Source organism: Trachemys scripta, chromosome 6, assembly GCF_013100865.1.
Source record: "Trachemys scripta elegans isolate TJP31775 chromosome 6, CAS_Tse_1.0, whole genome shotgun sequence".
Lineage (NCBI taxonomy): Eukaryota > Metazoa > Chordata > Testudines > Emydidae > Trachemys > Trachemys scripta.
This window is the reverse complement of record NC_048303.1, coordinates 74,167,767-74,183,303: the sequence shown is the minus strand read 5'-3', so window position 1 is coordinate 74,183,303 and position 15,537 is coordinate 74,167,767.

Genomic DNA, 15,537 nt, shown 5'->3' with positions numbered 1-15,537 from the left:
AGACTTATAACCAGGAGCAATTTCTTTCCCATTGGACAGGGCAAAGGAAGCATAATAGTTATTCTCTGTTCTACAACTGAGGTAACAGCTGCTCATTTCTGATATTAGAATATAAATTGCATTATGGTTTCATCTGACAAGAGAACAATGAACGCTTACATTTTACATTTGCTTTACTATTAATTTATTTTTAAGTTTATTCACCTCCCTTTGCCAGGTACTTGTACTTGACCTGAAACTAACCTTTAGAGAAATGTGAAAGCAAATAGAGCTCTGAAACACTATCTGCATGTCCTTTTGTCTTGGGAAATGTAAATCAGGGCATTGGGTGAATAACACAGCTTGGCTTTGTGTCATGAAATGTAATTCTGGGCTATGGCAGGGTCAGGATTTATGAAGCTATCAGGACTGGAGTGGGCAGGATGCCAGCTTACACCTGCAGAGCTGTTTCTGCTGCTTTTCAGACAAGGGAGTGTACAATAAGGAACACTGGACAGCATGCGCCCCTTTGAGATGGGCAAAACATATGCAGGCTTGGGAAGAAATACTATCAGTGAAAAGCACAGCAATTACAAACCTGCACTTGCTGATTCCTTAGAGCTAATGCAATATTAAATAGAAAAGATATTGGATTCAAAAATATAAGTAATGAAATTTCGCCTTTTGTTTACAAGCACCTGGGGGACATACCCTGACTCCTGAGAATAGCTTTGTGGAAGGAATGCAGTTGCAGGAGGAAGAGGTTCTTTTTACATTCTGTAAGTCTGTAAAATTACAATTAGACTTTTAGAGACTTCTGAATCATAGCTATATCTACACTTGTGTGCATACCCAAGTAGTGGATGTTTCCCATCTCCATGCCTGAGAGTCCACATATGCTGTGCTGCACACAGCTATAACATTATATTCGCATATCCTGCATCCACACTGTTACTGTAGGTACAAGATGTTAGCGCTACCCTTTCCTGGGCAATATCCCAGGATTCTGCGACTCACAGAATGACTTTGCTGTGTTTTGTTTATACTTTCTCCTGCCCACACACATTTGCTGATGGCCGTGCCTGATCACATCATTCCTCACCATTATTCCCTGCAAACCTGGCACAAGTTCAGAGCCATGCCACATTTTACGGTGTGTATTTACCCATACCCCTGAGATGTGCTATCTTAATCCTCCCTACTCGCCTTCAAACAACATTCTTCTGGGGTTTAGGTGTGGCCAATAAGGGGGTTATGGCACAAGGCATGGATATGTGTACAGTCATTAGTGTAAACGTACCCATTGTGTTGGCAAACAGAAGCCACCAGCAAATGCACAGAATGAAGAAACAAACAAGCCAAAGTTGCTTCAGGAATGAGCATTTCCCATGTATTCTATGCATTGCACTTATGAAAACTTCATGGGTTTAAGTATTTGTGACATGACAGACATATATAACAATTATTAGCAACAAAATACTTAGTTGCAAAATATCTATTTTGCTCACAAAATATCAATGAACAGATCACAATTTTCTTGAGTGTATTGGATATTCAAATTTATTTAACATATCTTTGCAAGTTTGATTTGTGGCAACTATTCATATTTGAGCTGAGGTGCTTTGTTGTGAGTGGTCATATGCAAGTCATATGGTTTTGATTCTGTTCTTTCATTTTATGAGCATACAAGTACTCCCAGTGCAAATATTTGCAAATGCAATTTTAAAATTCAGTGTCTGCAAATGCTTGTTTATGGATCTTTGAAATTCACTTTTCATGAACATTTTTGCCAGTAAAACTTGAACATTTATAGGAAGTAAACAAAAATGGAATTCTGAACATGGTCAAAGTGCATTTGTTTAAAAATATGAACAAATATTCTCAGGAAACTTTTTGCAATAATCACCTAGCTCTATATGTGACACATTTATTCAGAATTGTAATTTCTATCTTGCTATATTAGAAAAGGTAGTTATTGAAACCACTCTAGAGTAACATTGGTGTAAAAAAAGATTGGAGTCTGACCCCATATGTATTCTATTACACATGATGAGTAAGAACATTGATTATTATATCCAAGGTTTTAGGATTTTAAAAACATATGATTAATATTACTTACTGTAACTAGATGTCCATGCATCCACTTCTCTGCCAGTGTTATTTTGAAATGCTAAATAGATTATTTTCTGTTTAGCAAGCAATGAATCCAAGTGCATCGCCCACTCCTTTCAGACATATTCTGATTTGTATTAGAGATGGGTCAGAGACACAAAGGGCCAGATTCTCAGCTGGCATCAATTAGAATAGCTTCATTCACTTCAAGGCCCAAAGTCTGAGGGAATGTGAAGATTCAGGGTTTTGGAACTGACCCATCACTAGGTTATATTTTAAATCTCAATTGACCCTAGGTCCAGAGTCTTTTCTTCTTTTACAGAACCCATAAGTCCATGTGTGAGTTTCCCAGGCACTCTATACCAATAACTTGCTAGTGAGTGAGTGTGTGCATGTGTTAAATACTTGGCTTCCAAACGTTAAAGTTCATTAGCAAAATGTTCAACCCTTTCTTGGCCATTCGAATGCAAATTTTTAAGAAAAATCTAAACAAGAAGACAGTACAGAAATGATCATTAAAATGTTTCCATTTGAAATGAAATGATCTATTTAATACATTAGTTACATCTGGCAAGCTGAGGTTTTGGCTGGCATGTACAGAATTCAGCACGTCAATCTTGGCATTATGTCTTTCATTGGAAGCTTGACAACATCAATGCCTCCATCTCTGTAAAGACTAATACAAGTGGCATAAAACAATTGGATGAAACTCATCTCATTATTTACCCTCAAAAATCAGCCCTCTATCACAGCATGGTATTCAGAATAAACACAAAAGATTTAGGAAGGAAATATAGAAATATATATAACTTCACTAGAGTTCAGCATAAATCGAGGGGTATTCTTCAGCTGTGGGGGCTGGATTAGTAGCATTTGTTTGCATCACTCGTAGCACTAACCAGACAATAGGAAAAATGGCAATTAACTTGAAAAGCCTGCCTACTTACCCTTCAATAAAAGAACTTGAGTCTTTTTTCATATTTATATCTAAATTTCAAATGAATACAAGAACATTTTGCATTTAATGCTTGACAGATCCTATTATGGGTTTTTCTTCCTATTTAGTATACTTCTTAACTGTGCATACTGCAGAAAAGGACAAGGAATTAATCAGAATGCCAAAAGACTTGGGTTACACAGTATGTAGAAGGCACTTCAGCTATGTTATTTGCACAATTTCTGTAGGGAGTTATTAAATAGAAGTCTTAAATTTAATGTGTCTGGCCTACTTCCACCTGGACTCAGTTCAAGCCCGTTGCCTGCAGCTTGCTGACTGCAGAGTGGGAAATCAGTCATTATATTAGGAACTGATGGCAAATTATTCCAATTCACATTTTTCAGAAGGTATGTTTTTTAAACCTGTAGAAACACCAAATTGAAAAATTCTGTAATCCTGTAAACTGGGCGTAATATCTGTGTTGCAGACTACATACATTTCTAATTCTATGAAGTCATCAAGAGGATTTTTCTTTAGCATTTCGTTGAAGTTATGAGCTGCATTAGATCATCAGCTTTCACTCGGTTCTTTTTCTCCTTATGAGGCAGCATCAAAGCTGTTCTGCTGCAGTGATCTACATTTTAACACTGACCTGATTTCTATATGTTTATATGTTCCTGATGTAGATTTAAAGGCTAGTTGCCACAAGAATAAACATTTATTTCTGAAATTAACCTGCTGCACTTTTCAGATTGAAATGTATATTTTGGCATCATGGCATTGCAAAGAGTTTGACATGTTTCCATTCTCCTTCCAAGATTTTGAGTTGTTACTTAAATTCCTTTTCACTGGCTGATAGAGAAATTGTTCTACTAGATAATAAAAAATGGATGCACATAACTTTACCTTTTTTTGAGAGTTAACCTGGTGATTTCTAGTATTTATGAACATGAATAAAAATCTGTACTAGGGAGAGCATAATATAGTATAGACAGGCAATCTGCCAAGTCCAGTCCCTCATATACTTTATCTTGCCAATTCTTTATTCCACAATCTTGAACCCCTGTCATTCTAATTTTGGGCCCCTAGTGGCCATGTAATACAAAATATGATGAAATGTGTATTGATTTTATGATGTGGACAAATGTCAATTTGCTGTTTAGAGGAGACAATTTTAATCATGTCACAAAATATCAGAGGTTTGAAACCTTCTTTAAAGGTTTTCATACAATAAACTTGGGCACTTTATACAATGAACTCCAATCACTAAGTATTTTCTTCTTCTGAATCAAGACAGTTTAAAAACATTCTATGTTTCAGTGTAGTAATAGAGAAGCCATATGCACATTGGAGCATGATATAATATTATCCAGAATAAATAAGCCAAAGTGAAGTATATATATTTGTATTTATATAATTAAAGGAAAAATAGAGCTTTAACCCAAACTTATCATGCATGCTAAAGTCAAATTAACAAATTTAATTAAGTGTGTGTGTTTGTGTGTGTGTGTGTGTGTGTGTGTAAAAAAATACATTTCTGGTGTAACTTCATTTGAGTCAATGTAGTTTTACTACAGATGAATTTTGCCCATGATGTTTTGCAGTAGATATTGTACATTTTCAATCTTTGTACATTCACAGTCATATATGATCAATACATGTTAGAAAATATAATATGAATATCCTACTCATATATAGCACTTTAGAAAGGAGGTATCAACGTCCTCATTTTACAGATGGAGAAACTGAGGCAAGTAGCACTTCTGTGACTTGCCTAAAATCCACCCTGCAGACCTGTGGCAGAGTCGGGAATAGAACCCAGAATATGATACATATGTAGTAAAAATTAAGGATCAATCTGAACCTTTCTAACTGGCCTTAATTTAAAGTTTGTGCAGCACTGGCCATGACAAATTACTGAATCAAGACTGCATATAATGAAAATTCTGACCAGATCAAGTTCTCTTTAAATCTCGTCAATTCCTATTAGTTCATGTGAGCCCTATTATCATACAAACATGAGACATTGGCTTTGGAAGAGGAGACAAGAAATTCTTAAAATGATCCAAAGATCATAAGAAAATCCACTGAAAACCCATAGATCATTTCCTTTCTGATGCAACACTAACAGCTGTTTGCTTATGGGAGTTTGCACTCAAGTCCTTTGCAATGAGAAGAGAGATAGCAATGACATCATTGGCATAATCATTACTGCCATATGCAGAACAACCTAAAGCTCAGAGTAATGCTGAAACTCAAAAGTTAAGAAATTCCACTTCTGACAGATAAAGGTAGGTTTTCCAATAGAGAAGATGCACAGAAATTTGAGGATTGTGGTTTAGCGAAAGGAGAGTAGAGAAATGACGAAGACATCATAATCCATATGCTTTTAATCTTGGAAACATAAGCAAAGGTCATGGATCACATCAGAAAAAGTCTCCTTACAGATATGTATGTTAACCCAGATGGTTCTCAGACTTGAATCGCATGGCAGACAGCAAGGAGAAGGGAAAGGATCACTTCAGTGAACACCAATCACTCAGGGCAACTACATGTAAGCAAGAGCATAAGAAATGCTGTGTTTTAATTTTATTCCAGAGATAGGACTGAACTGGATCTCCTGAACTGGATCTTCAATTCAACAGCATCCTAAATTTCCAGGGCGGTGGTGCTTTTTCAACCAGATACCTGGGTTCTGGATCAGAATGGATCTATTTTCCAAATCCAATCCAGATACAGCCCCAAGTAATTGAAATCTTGTAATAAAAATAGATATTGTAAGAAGTTTATGTTTCAAAGATTATCTTGACAGATTCCTGCCAAACTCCAGTCCTGGTTCAGCCAAAACCCCAAATTCTAAACCATACTTTAAAGTAAATCTAGACTCCAATCTTAAAATCATCTCTCTGGTCCATTGTTATTTTATTCACAACAGGAAGGAGGGCACATTACAGCAAAATTAGGCCCCAGTGATACCTGTGCAACCCCTTCAGTCTTCAAATTCTGCCCTCAGGTGTGTTTGAACAAGTTGAACAGTTTGGATTTAGCAATTCTGCAACTTTAGTTTCTACCTCATTTTCTGCCTCAGGCACCAAGCTGAATTGACACAAGGCCAAATTCATTCCTGGAGTCACTCAATTTACTAAATTTGACCTGTGGTATCAAAGCATCTCGGAGATGAGTCTGAGACAATTCCGATGAAATGCAAACCTAAACATTCTTTTTGATCTTGAACATATAAACCCTGTCTCAATCATTGATCTTGGAGCATATGCCAGAAGAAGCCAAGCACCTCTTTTTTTTTTTTTACTTTTTATCAAGGCTATCCTTGGAAGCATTAGCAGCAATGCTCATTCTTTTGTTTGAATCAGAGATTATACCAACACTAGTTTAGGGATTAAAATAGATTATAACAGTATCCATTTATACTTCTTCCCACCACTAACTTTTGTTTGTGAAAGCGTCTTGAGCATGTTACAAAGAGTCTGACAAAGTGGGTATACACCCACGAAAGCTTATGCTCCAATACGTCTGTTAGTCTATAAGGTGCCACAGGACTCTGTCGCTTTTTACAGATCCAGACTAAGGTCTTGGCTACACTTGCGAGTTACAGCACTGTAAAGCCTCCCCCAGCGCTGTAATTCACTCCCCGTCCACACTGGCAGGGCACTTGCAGCGCTGCATCTCCCTGGGTACACCGCTGCAGGTACTCCACCTCTCCGAGAAGCATAAGAGATACAGCGGAGTGGCTACAACTCTCCCCTGTGAGTGTGTTCCAGGAATCAACCTGCAGCGCTGTACTGATCACCTTGTCAAGTGGCCAATCCTCTCCATTGTTGTGACCAGCTGCAGGAATGCAGAAGTGCCGGTTTCAAAGCTCGTACCACAGAGAAAAAGCAAACAGTTTTCTGTTTGCTTTGAGTGAGTGAATGAATGAGCAGAGGGCTGGGAGTTCGGAACCTGCAAAATAGAGAGCTGACACGCTCCAAAAAGCGCTCTCTCTCCCCCCACACTCCCTGTCACACTCCACCCCCCATTTTGAAAAGCACGTTGCAGCCACATGAATGCTGGAATAGCTGCCCATAATGCACCGCTCCCAACACAGCTGCAAACGTTGCAAGTGTGGCCACGCCACTGCGCTGGCAGCTATCAATGTGGACAGACTGCAGCGCTTTCCCTACTCAACTGTACGAAGACAGGTTTACCTCACAGCGCTGTACAGCTGCAAGTGTAGCCAAGGCCTAACACGGCTACCCCTCTGATACTTGAGCATGTTAGTTGTTGCTGCCAAGTTTGTATAAATTTTCCCAAATAATTAGTCATATTTACTGTCTGTTACACGTTTCCCTTTTGTTATTAGCTCTGACATATTTTCTGCATCCTGTAATGTACATCTATCTGGATAAATACCAAAACCAGAAAATTTATCTTCTAGGATCCAAACAACACATTCTTGCTTACTGTGAATGAAATAATACTGTGATCAAATTAAACATGGAATATTATAACTTTTAAGACTTCCAATAATTATTCCATATTTTTCAACAACATTTCACATGCAAAACTAATAGCAAATGGCAATCTTTCAATATAAAACTTGCCAAATGGCATATCAAACGTACATATTTGGCATGACAATGTTAAAGTTTGGGTGCCTTAAGCTATGACAAGCATTAAAAAACAAACAAGTTCTGACATTTCATCGATTCTTTTCTCTTATTTAGGTGTAAGACAATACTTTGTGAAGGCATACATCCTAAAATAACTATGCACAAACAGAAAATGAAGTGGTTTTTTTTCTTACATACACCATTGAGTTAACACAATCACTGGATCCTCTTAATCTTTTATTGTATTTATTCTTTCCAAGTTCACCTTTTGGATTCTCACTGATTTCAGTGGGAGATTTGCCAGAGCAGTGCAGGAATTATCATAAAGAATGATCATCTTTGCTGTGTTCTGCAACTTAAATCACACATACCCCTTAAGGCTGTACATCTCATTCTTCTTTAATTCTGCCACCCATACTTATGAAAAATAGCAACTGACTCTCCGAATTTCTCCATAAAAATCAAAGGGATACTTGTGGCTTGAGGTATTACTACTGAAGCTGGGGAAAAGGGAGGCGGAGTCTGTCCTTTGCAGATCTATGGACATAAAATTGTTGAAAGGCTCTGCTATACTATCTTTACTCTCTTTTTTCGATGTATATAAACATGTAAAACACATTGATTAAATTAAATGAGACATAATAGTAGTTTGTGAGCTTCACTTAGATTATAAGCGCCTCAGGGCAAAGACCATTTTTTCCCTTTTTTGCACAGCCCCTAATACAATGGGGTTCCGGTCCATCATTGGGGTTTGCTACGTGCTATCACAAGTAAATAATCTTAACTGTAAATAAAAACATCACTTTTTTGGTCAGGTTATTCCATTGCCTTGTGTGCAGTAAAACACAGTAAGAATCTGTGCTTCAAAGTTCTACAGTTGCTGTGGCAACTACATGCTGTTTACTGTAGACTTACATGAGCACTGAGAAAATACAAAGGTGTACATAATTATGCAATCAGAAATAATAAACTCGGCAATGGTTACTACTGATCTCTGCTATGTAAAATCTATAGAAGCCAGGCAGGTGCTTTGCTTTGTCTTGAGGTGATCTCTCAGGAATCAGTGTACCTCATTATATTTTACAGCAAGTACTTCTGTACAACACAATATGGATTTAGTCTTATCTATCTCTTTTGGTATTTGTATATCCCCCATTATGGCAGTATCTGGAAACATCTCAAAAATTAATGAATTTACGCTCACAACATTGCTGGAAGTAGGAAAGTAGTATTATCCCTGTTTTATAAAGAGACACTGAGGCACAGGTTACATGGGAAGTCAGGTTACACTGGAAGTTTGTGGAAGAATCAAAAAACCAAACTCAAGTCTCCTAAATCTAAATTTAGTGCCTTAACCTTCCTGAAAAAAATCATCTGGGGGACAGGGAAGGATCAGGGCCAGGGGAGGGAAGACAACTCCAAAATAGAGCTTGAATGAAAAAAGGGGGTAGTGTATTTTCAGCAGAAGGTTGTGACAAAAACAAAATTGCTTTTGTTTAAACATTTCCATGGAAAATTTAAATTTTGAAAATTTAAATTCAAATAGAGAAAATGCCAGTTTGGGGCCAAAATAATTCAGTTGTCAGACATTTGAGTTTTTGACTAAATAAATAAGTTTCCACAGAAAAGCAGACACTTTTCATGAAATTTCATTTTATGAAAAACCCAATTTTCTGTCAAAAATTGTGGTTGTTTTAAAATATTTTGACCACCCTTCCCCCCAAAAGTAGATTTTTGCATAATGATATCAATAATTAGACAGTCATTAGAAAAGCTGGTTGAAAAACAAAATTTCCATCCCATGGGAAATTCTGAGCCTTGAAATTTGTTTTCGACCTGAATGAGGACAAAAAGTAAAAAAATCTCCAATTTTTCATGAAAATATACTGCTGAAATATTTTGTTTTAACCTTGTCGAAATGTTTCATTTAAAGAAAATTTTTGACCAGCTCTAGTCATTACAGTAATTTTCATATTTATACAGTGTTTTTTGCCCTAAAGGAAAACTTAGATTGTAAGCTTATTGAGGATATAGACCATCTTTCCATTTTGTGTTTGTACACTGCTGAGCAAAATGGAATCCTGGTCCAATACAAATAATAATAATAGTAAAAGATACAAAGCTCTTTATAAACTTTGGTATGTACATACAACAGAATTGAAATGCAGTTATTTTTGAGGTAGAACATTCCACAAACCAGAGAAAAGGGAAAGCACTAACCAGCACATAATTACAATTATCTTACATATCACCTCTGAATTTGGCCCGCTGAGTCCAAAGAAGTCTGAGGTGGTGTAATACATATGCCAAGAGGCCAAAAAAGAGAAGAGTAGCAAGAAACACAATCAACAAGAAGTCACAAAAACGTGTACCTGACAGTACTTTAACTTATGCCTCCTTATGTCTTCTTGGCATATAAACAGCACCAACTTGACTTCCTTACACATCAATAAATAGATGTGAGTAGGTCAAATGCACTCTGAATGTAGAGATTTGATGATATTACACCCAAAAAAATCCTACTTTAAAAAAAATTACGTTTGTAAAGTCAAGCACTCAAAAGTTAGAAATGTCAGTATTAAACAGCCTTGTGTATATATATTGTGCTGCAGTTTTAATTCCATGATCACATCTATTTTTTCACAGGACCCCTGCCTTATTCAGTGCACAGGATGAATTACAGAATCATAGGGTTAGGAGGGGCCGCAAAGGTCATCTACTCTGGGATGAAACAGGGTTGTGGGTTGAAGGAGACTTTTGTCAGTAGGACCCCTGCCTCATTTGTGGCAGAAGCTGGAAGGTGTGTAGTGAATGAGGCAGGGCATTGCAGAAAGAGAAGGGATGGTGTCAGAGTTAAGATAATTGAATGCTGCCCTAGAAAACTGGATTCTATCCCTGCTTCTGCCACAGAGAGTTCCCACATGATGTTACTCTAGTCACTTAAACCAAACTTTTCATAGGTGATCACTAATTGTGTTCTCATTTTCTGGGTGCGTGACTTTATACCCGGGGTCTCATTTTCAGAAGTGCTGAGCACTGACAGCTGCAACTGAAGTAAATGGGAGAAGTGCTTTGAATTTATAGAGTGCAATATAATACTACTTTTGACCTTGATCTCTCTGATTCAGTTCCCTGTGTACAAAAAAATAATACCCACTCATCTCATAAGCATGTTGTGAAGATAAATTCATTAATATTTGTGAAGCACTCAGATACTGTAGTGATGAGCATCACAAAAAAGCCTATGATGAAATAATTGTCTTTGGAGCAGGATTTTAATAGTATGCAGTAAATAAAGCATGAGGGGCACACATTGCTCAATGAGAATAAAACAAAATTAGCTGTTACCACTCAAGAAAGATCTTGGCGTCATCGTGGATACTCTGAAAACATAATTCTCTGAAAACATCAACTCAATGAACAGCAGCGGTCAAAAAAGCTAACAATGTTAGGAACCTTTAGGAAAAGGATAGGTAAGACAGAAAATATTATAATGCTACTATACAAATCCATGGTACTCCCATACTTAGAATACTGTGCAGTTTTGGTCACCCTCAAAAAAGATATATTAGATATATTGGAAAAAGTACAGAGAAGGACAACAAAAATGATTAGGGGGATGGAACAGTTTCCACGTAAGGAGAGATTAAAAAGACTAGGACTGGTCAGTTTGGAAAAGTGATGACTAAGGTGGGGAGAGATATGATAGAGGTATATAAAATCATGAATTGTGTAGAGAGTGAATTAGTGAACTAGGAATAGGGTGACCAGATGTTCTGATTTTATAGGGACTGTCCTGATATTTGGGGCTCTGTCTTATACAGGTGCCTATTTCACCCCACCTCCTGTCCCAATTTTTCACCCTTGATAGTTGGTCACCCTAATTAGGAAGTCTTACCCCTTCACGTAACACAAGAACCAGTGTCACCTGATGAAAATAATGGGCAGCAGGTTTAAAACAAACAAAAGGAAGTACTTTACATAACACACAGTCTTTAGGAGTTGCCTAGAGGGGACTCATTGAATGTTCACCTCTGTGCAGATACAACTATGGATTTGCAATGAAAAGCCTCCTGAGCTTTTCCTTGTGGAGAGCAGCTCCATTAGCCCCACTCCTTTTCAGTAGGTAGTACAAGGAAGCACTCTCTTTCCAACAGAGGAAGTATGTTAGCACAATTTCATTTATTGTACTGTGTAGTAGCATTGACCCATTTTGACTGCAAATAAGTATAATATAGCTTCCTGTATTATTTCCAGGTGAAATGCTCTAAAATGCATTTTCTTGCAGCATTTTGAAAGCATGAGTGTTTCAATTTACAGATAACCATAGACTAAAATTGTGCAATTTTACAATAGAAACAGTGGGCTAGTCTTTCTATTCTAGTTACATTCTGTTGAGTGCACCTCCCATATTCTGGGCCTGAGCATTGGTCCTAAGCTAAGGATTTAAACAGGGCTGCAACAACTGCTTAAGGGTGGGGGTCTTTCCATATCTGAGAATAGTCAGATAACATAACCTGGCCACTAGAGCTGGTCAAAAAAATTCTGTTGAAACTTTTGATGGGAAATTGTTTTGAGTAAATGATTTTTTTTCCCTGTGAAAAGCATCTGCTATTCTCAGAAAAATGTTGTTTTTTGATGAAAACCCAAATACCTAGAAAACCAAAGACTTTGATATATCCTGCCATGGTGCCTTATGGAAATTGTAGTTCAGTTTACTCATGTCCCCTTTCTCCTCTATGGCCTGGTCCACACTAACCCCCCACTTTGAACTAAGGTACGCAAATTCAGCTACGTTAATAACGTAGCTGAATTCGAAGTACCTTAGTTCGAACTTACTGCGGGTCCAGACACGGCAGGCAGGCTCCCCCGTCAATGCCGTGTACTCCTCTCGCCGAGCTGGAGTAACGGCATCGATGGCGAGCACTTCCGGGATCAATCCCAGAAGATTGATTGCTTACCGCCGGACCCGGAGGTAAGTGTAGACCTACCCTATGATGCACCTCAGCCAGGGACTCCCATTATGCGACTGTCTCTCTTCACCATGAAGGGAGATTGTGGCACATCAAGAAAGGCGTAGTCTGATGAAGGGCCTGGTTTATAGAGGAGAATGGGAACAAGAGGCACCTGAACTACAACTCCCATGAGGCACTATGGCAATATTTCTGAATCAAAATATTTGGGGTTTTGATTTTTGATGAAACATTGTAATAATGTTTTTTATTTTTATTGACATTTTCTGCAGAAAAAATGACCCCATTTTCTGACCACGTCTCTTGGGCACATCACTTCTTCTTGAATGCTGCCTACACTGATGCTACAATGGGGAAGGTGATGCAGAGACATTCCACTGGCCCTACTCAGATCAAGGAGTCCTCTTATACAAGATGGAATTTCCTAGGGAATGTTTCTGCTGAGTTTAGGGCCCTCTTAAACATCCAGAAGTGATCGTGATGAATTGTAGATTCAAGCTACTGCAATAAGGGGAGCCAAGTGTTGTTGGCTATTAAAAGTTCAGAAGGTCAGTGTTTTGTAACCTCGTTTTGTGTATGAATCTTTTGGGGTCATGAGCTGTCACGGACTTGACTGTACCAGAGAGGAAAGAGTACGGGCGGGAGGTGGGTGGGTTTTACAAAATTCTACCTGTAGGATAAAATTCTACTTTCAAATCAACCCATGAGACACTATCACTTACATTCAGTTCTGCCTATGTGCATGGAACTCACATTGACAGTCCATCTGGTATTTGAGGTGTCTAGAAAGAGGAGAATATCTGAACTGAGAACACCTGGGCAGAATTTTAGCATAAGTAAGTTCGTTTTTACAAAGTAAAGTGTAAGCCTAAATTAGCAAGCTTAACTAACTTTTACTTTGTTATGTTTTCCCCTTTGGCTCAGCAGAGCCCAGGCAGAGAGAAAATTGTAACTCAGACTGAAATGATAACATCTGCCTTCATTGTTTCTTTAATTGTATATTTTCAGCTTTCTATATTTCTCCCAATTTAAATTTATTGGAATCTCCAATCTTCAAGAGGTGGATTTTAAGAAGATTTCCCCCACAACAGTGTCAAAAGAGGGAAGAAAAGCAAATGCATCTTTAAGCATTTTTTGACACAAAAGAGGGAAGCATTGAGTTTGCAACTTCCAAATGAAAGGTCCAAGTTTCCCCTTGACTGGGAATTCAAAAGGGCTTGATATAAATAAATATCTAATGTTGGATTTTCCAAGCAACAGGGAGATAATCTTTTATCATTCTTTGCAAGAAAACCTATCAATAGCATGAGCACATTAAAAGATTGCTGTAATAGTGCAGTTAAGGTGAAGCTGACATTCACCCTCCCTATCATCTTGGAAAAAGCCACAACAAACAAACATTTCTTGGAGAAGCTCTGTGGGATTACACTGGAGGGTGGATAGCATTCATCCCGACAGAGGAGGGCATGGGGATACCCTAAAGCTTCTCCACAGCTGCTACTCTAGCTCCTAGACTAGAAGGGCTGTGACCCCTGCACACCCTGGCATATTTGGAACTGGTGCCATGCCTAGTTCTGCCCCACCCAAGGAATATGGACTCTTCGGCACAGAACCCCAAAAGGTCTTTAAGTTCCTAACTTCTCCTGAAACAATGGGAGATAGATGCTTCATACCTTTGAGAATCTGGGTTTTCATGTTTATCTAGTCCACTGCTGCCCACTTCATTGTGCTGGTGAAATTTGGCAAGATCTACAATGTTGGGGACTTTCCATGGTTCCTACATTACCAGGGGAACATCATGTTTGCTATTTATTCCATTTTTATTTCAGGTTACTTGAGCTGTGTGAATTAGCATTACGATCTGTGTTTACGGTGTTTATTCCATAATTATAATGCTCTTTAAATGTAGGATATATAAAAGTGAGTAGATTCTCTCAAAGTGTTTCACTGAAACGGAATATCCTAAACAGAATCCATTTGTGTGAAGGGAGTCTCGCAAGCTCTGCAGTCAGAATTGCATTTTACAAACACAGACAAAGCAAAGCAAAACCTCTCGTCTTTTTTCCAAGATGAGATGGGTATACTATGCCACAAGGGCGCATCCCCTCAGAACTTCAGGCAGTATCATACTAGCATGGATGAGTTATGATTAGATGTAATATTGAAGTGTCTAGGAGAAAAGTCTGTGGAAGAGGCAAAATAAAAAAAAAATTAAAGTTTAGTGTTCAGACCCTAAAATGGGGGCAAGGGAGATACCAATTCATGTATAAAAAACCAATTCTCTTTGTTAATAGCCTGCACTCAGATCTTGGAGAAGCACCCTGTTTTAAATTCCTCACCCTGCAGCATGTGCAAGTGTGTGAAGAGTAGATCAAACATCTTTAAAAAACAATTGTTTAAGAAGTTTTCTGGTTCGTTTCCTGCTGTTATAGTCTCTGAAACTCAGTTGATTGGCACACATCCAGTGTGACTTGTTGCTGAATACATTAGGGGCTCAGAAGCCTTTTGGCACCAGTTATGTGTTCAGTTCAGTGGGATTTGTGCTATTTCCTCTCCTCCCCTTACTCCACACCCCTATACTTGGAAGGCAGTGTGTATTGGTGAAGAGACCCCTCCTATTTTGTAATAGTCAGTTTCATCCAGCACTTCTACATACCTTTACAAAGTGGTTAAACAGGTAAATTCACTAACACATAAAAGAACAAGATATAAGTCAACAAACAGAATGCTACGTGCAGAGCATCAAAACATACAGATTAAAGCACAAATAACCTTTTCTAGACTTCAAAAATGTTCTGCTTGTCATTTTAAAGCAAAAAACTATCTAGCATGAGCTTTGATCATCTGTAATAGATTCTTTCTGACTGGTTGTCAACCTGAACATTAAAATGGCTGGCTGAGAAAGCGCAGCAGCGGCTGTGGTAAA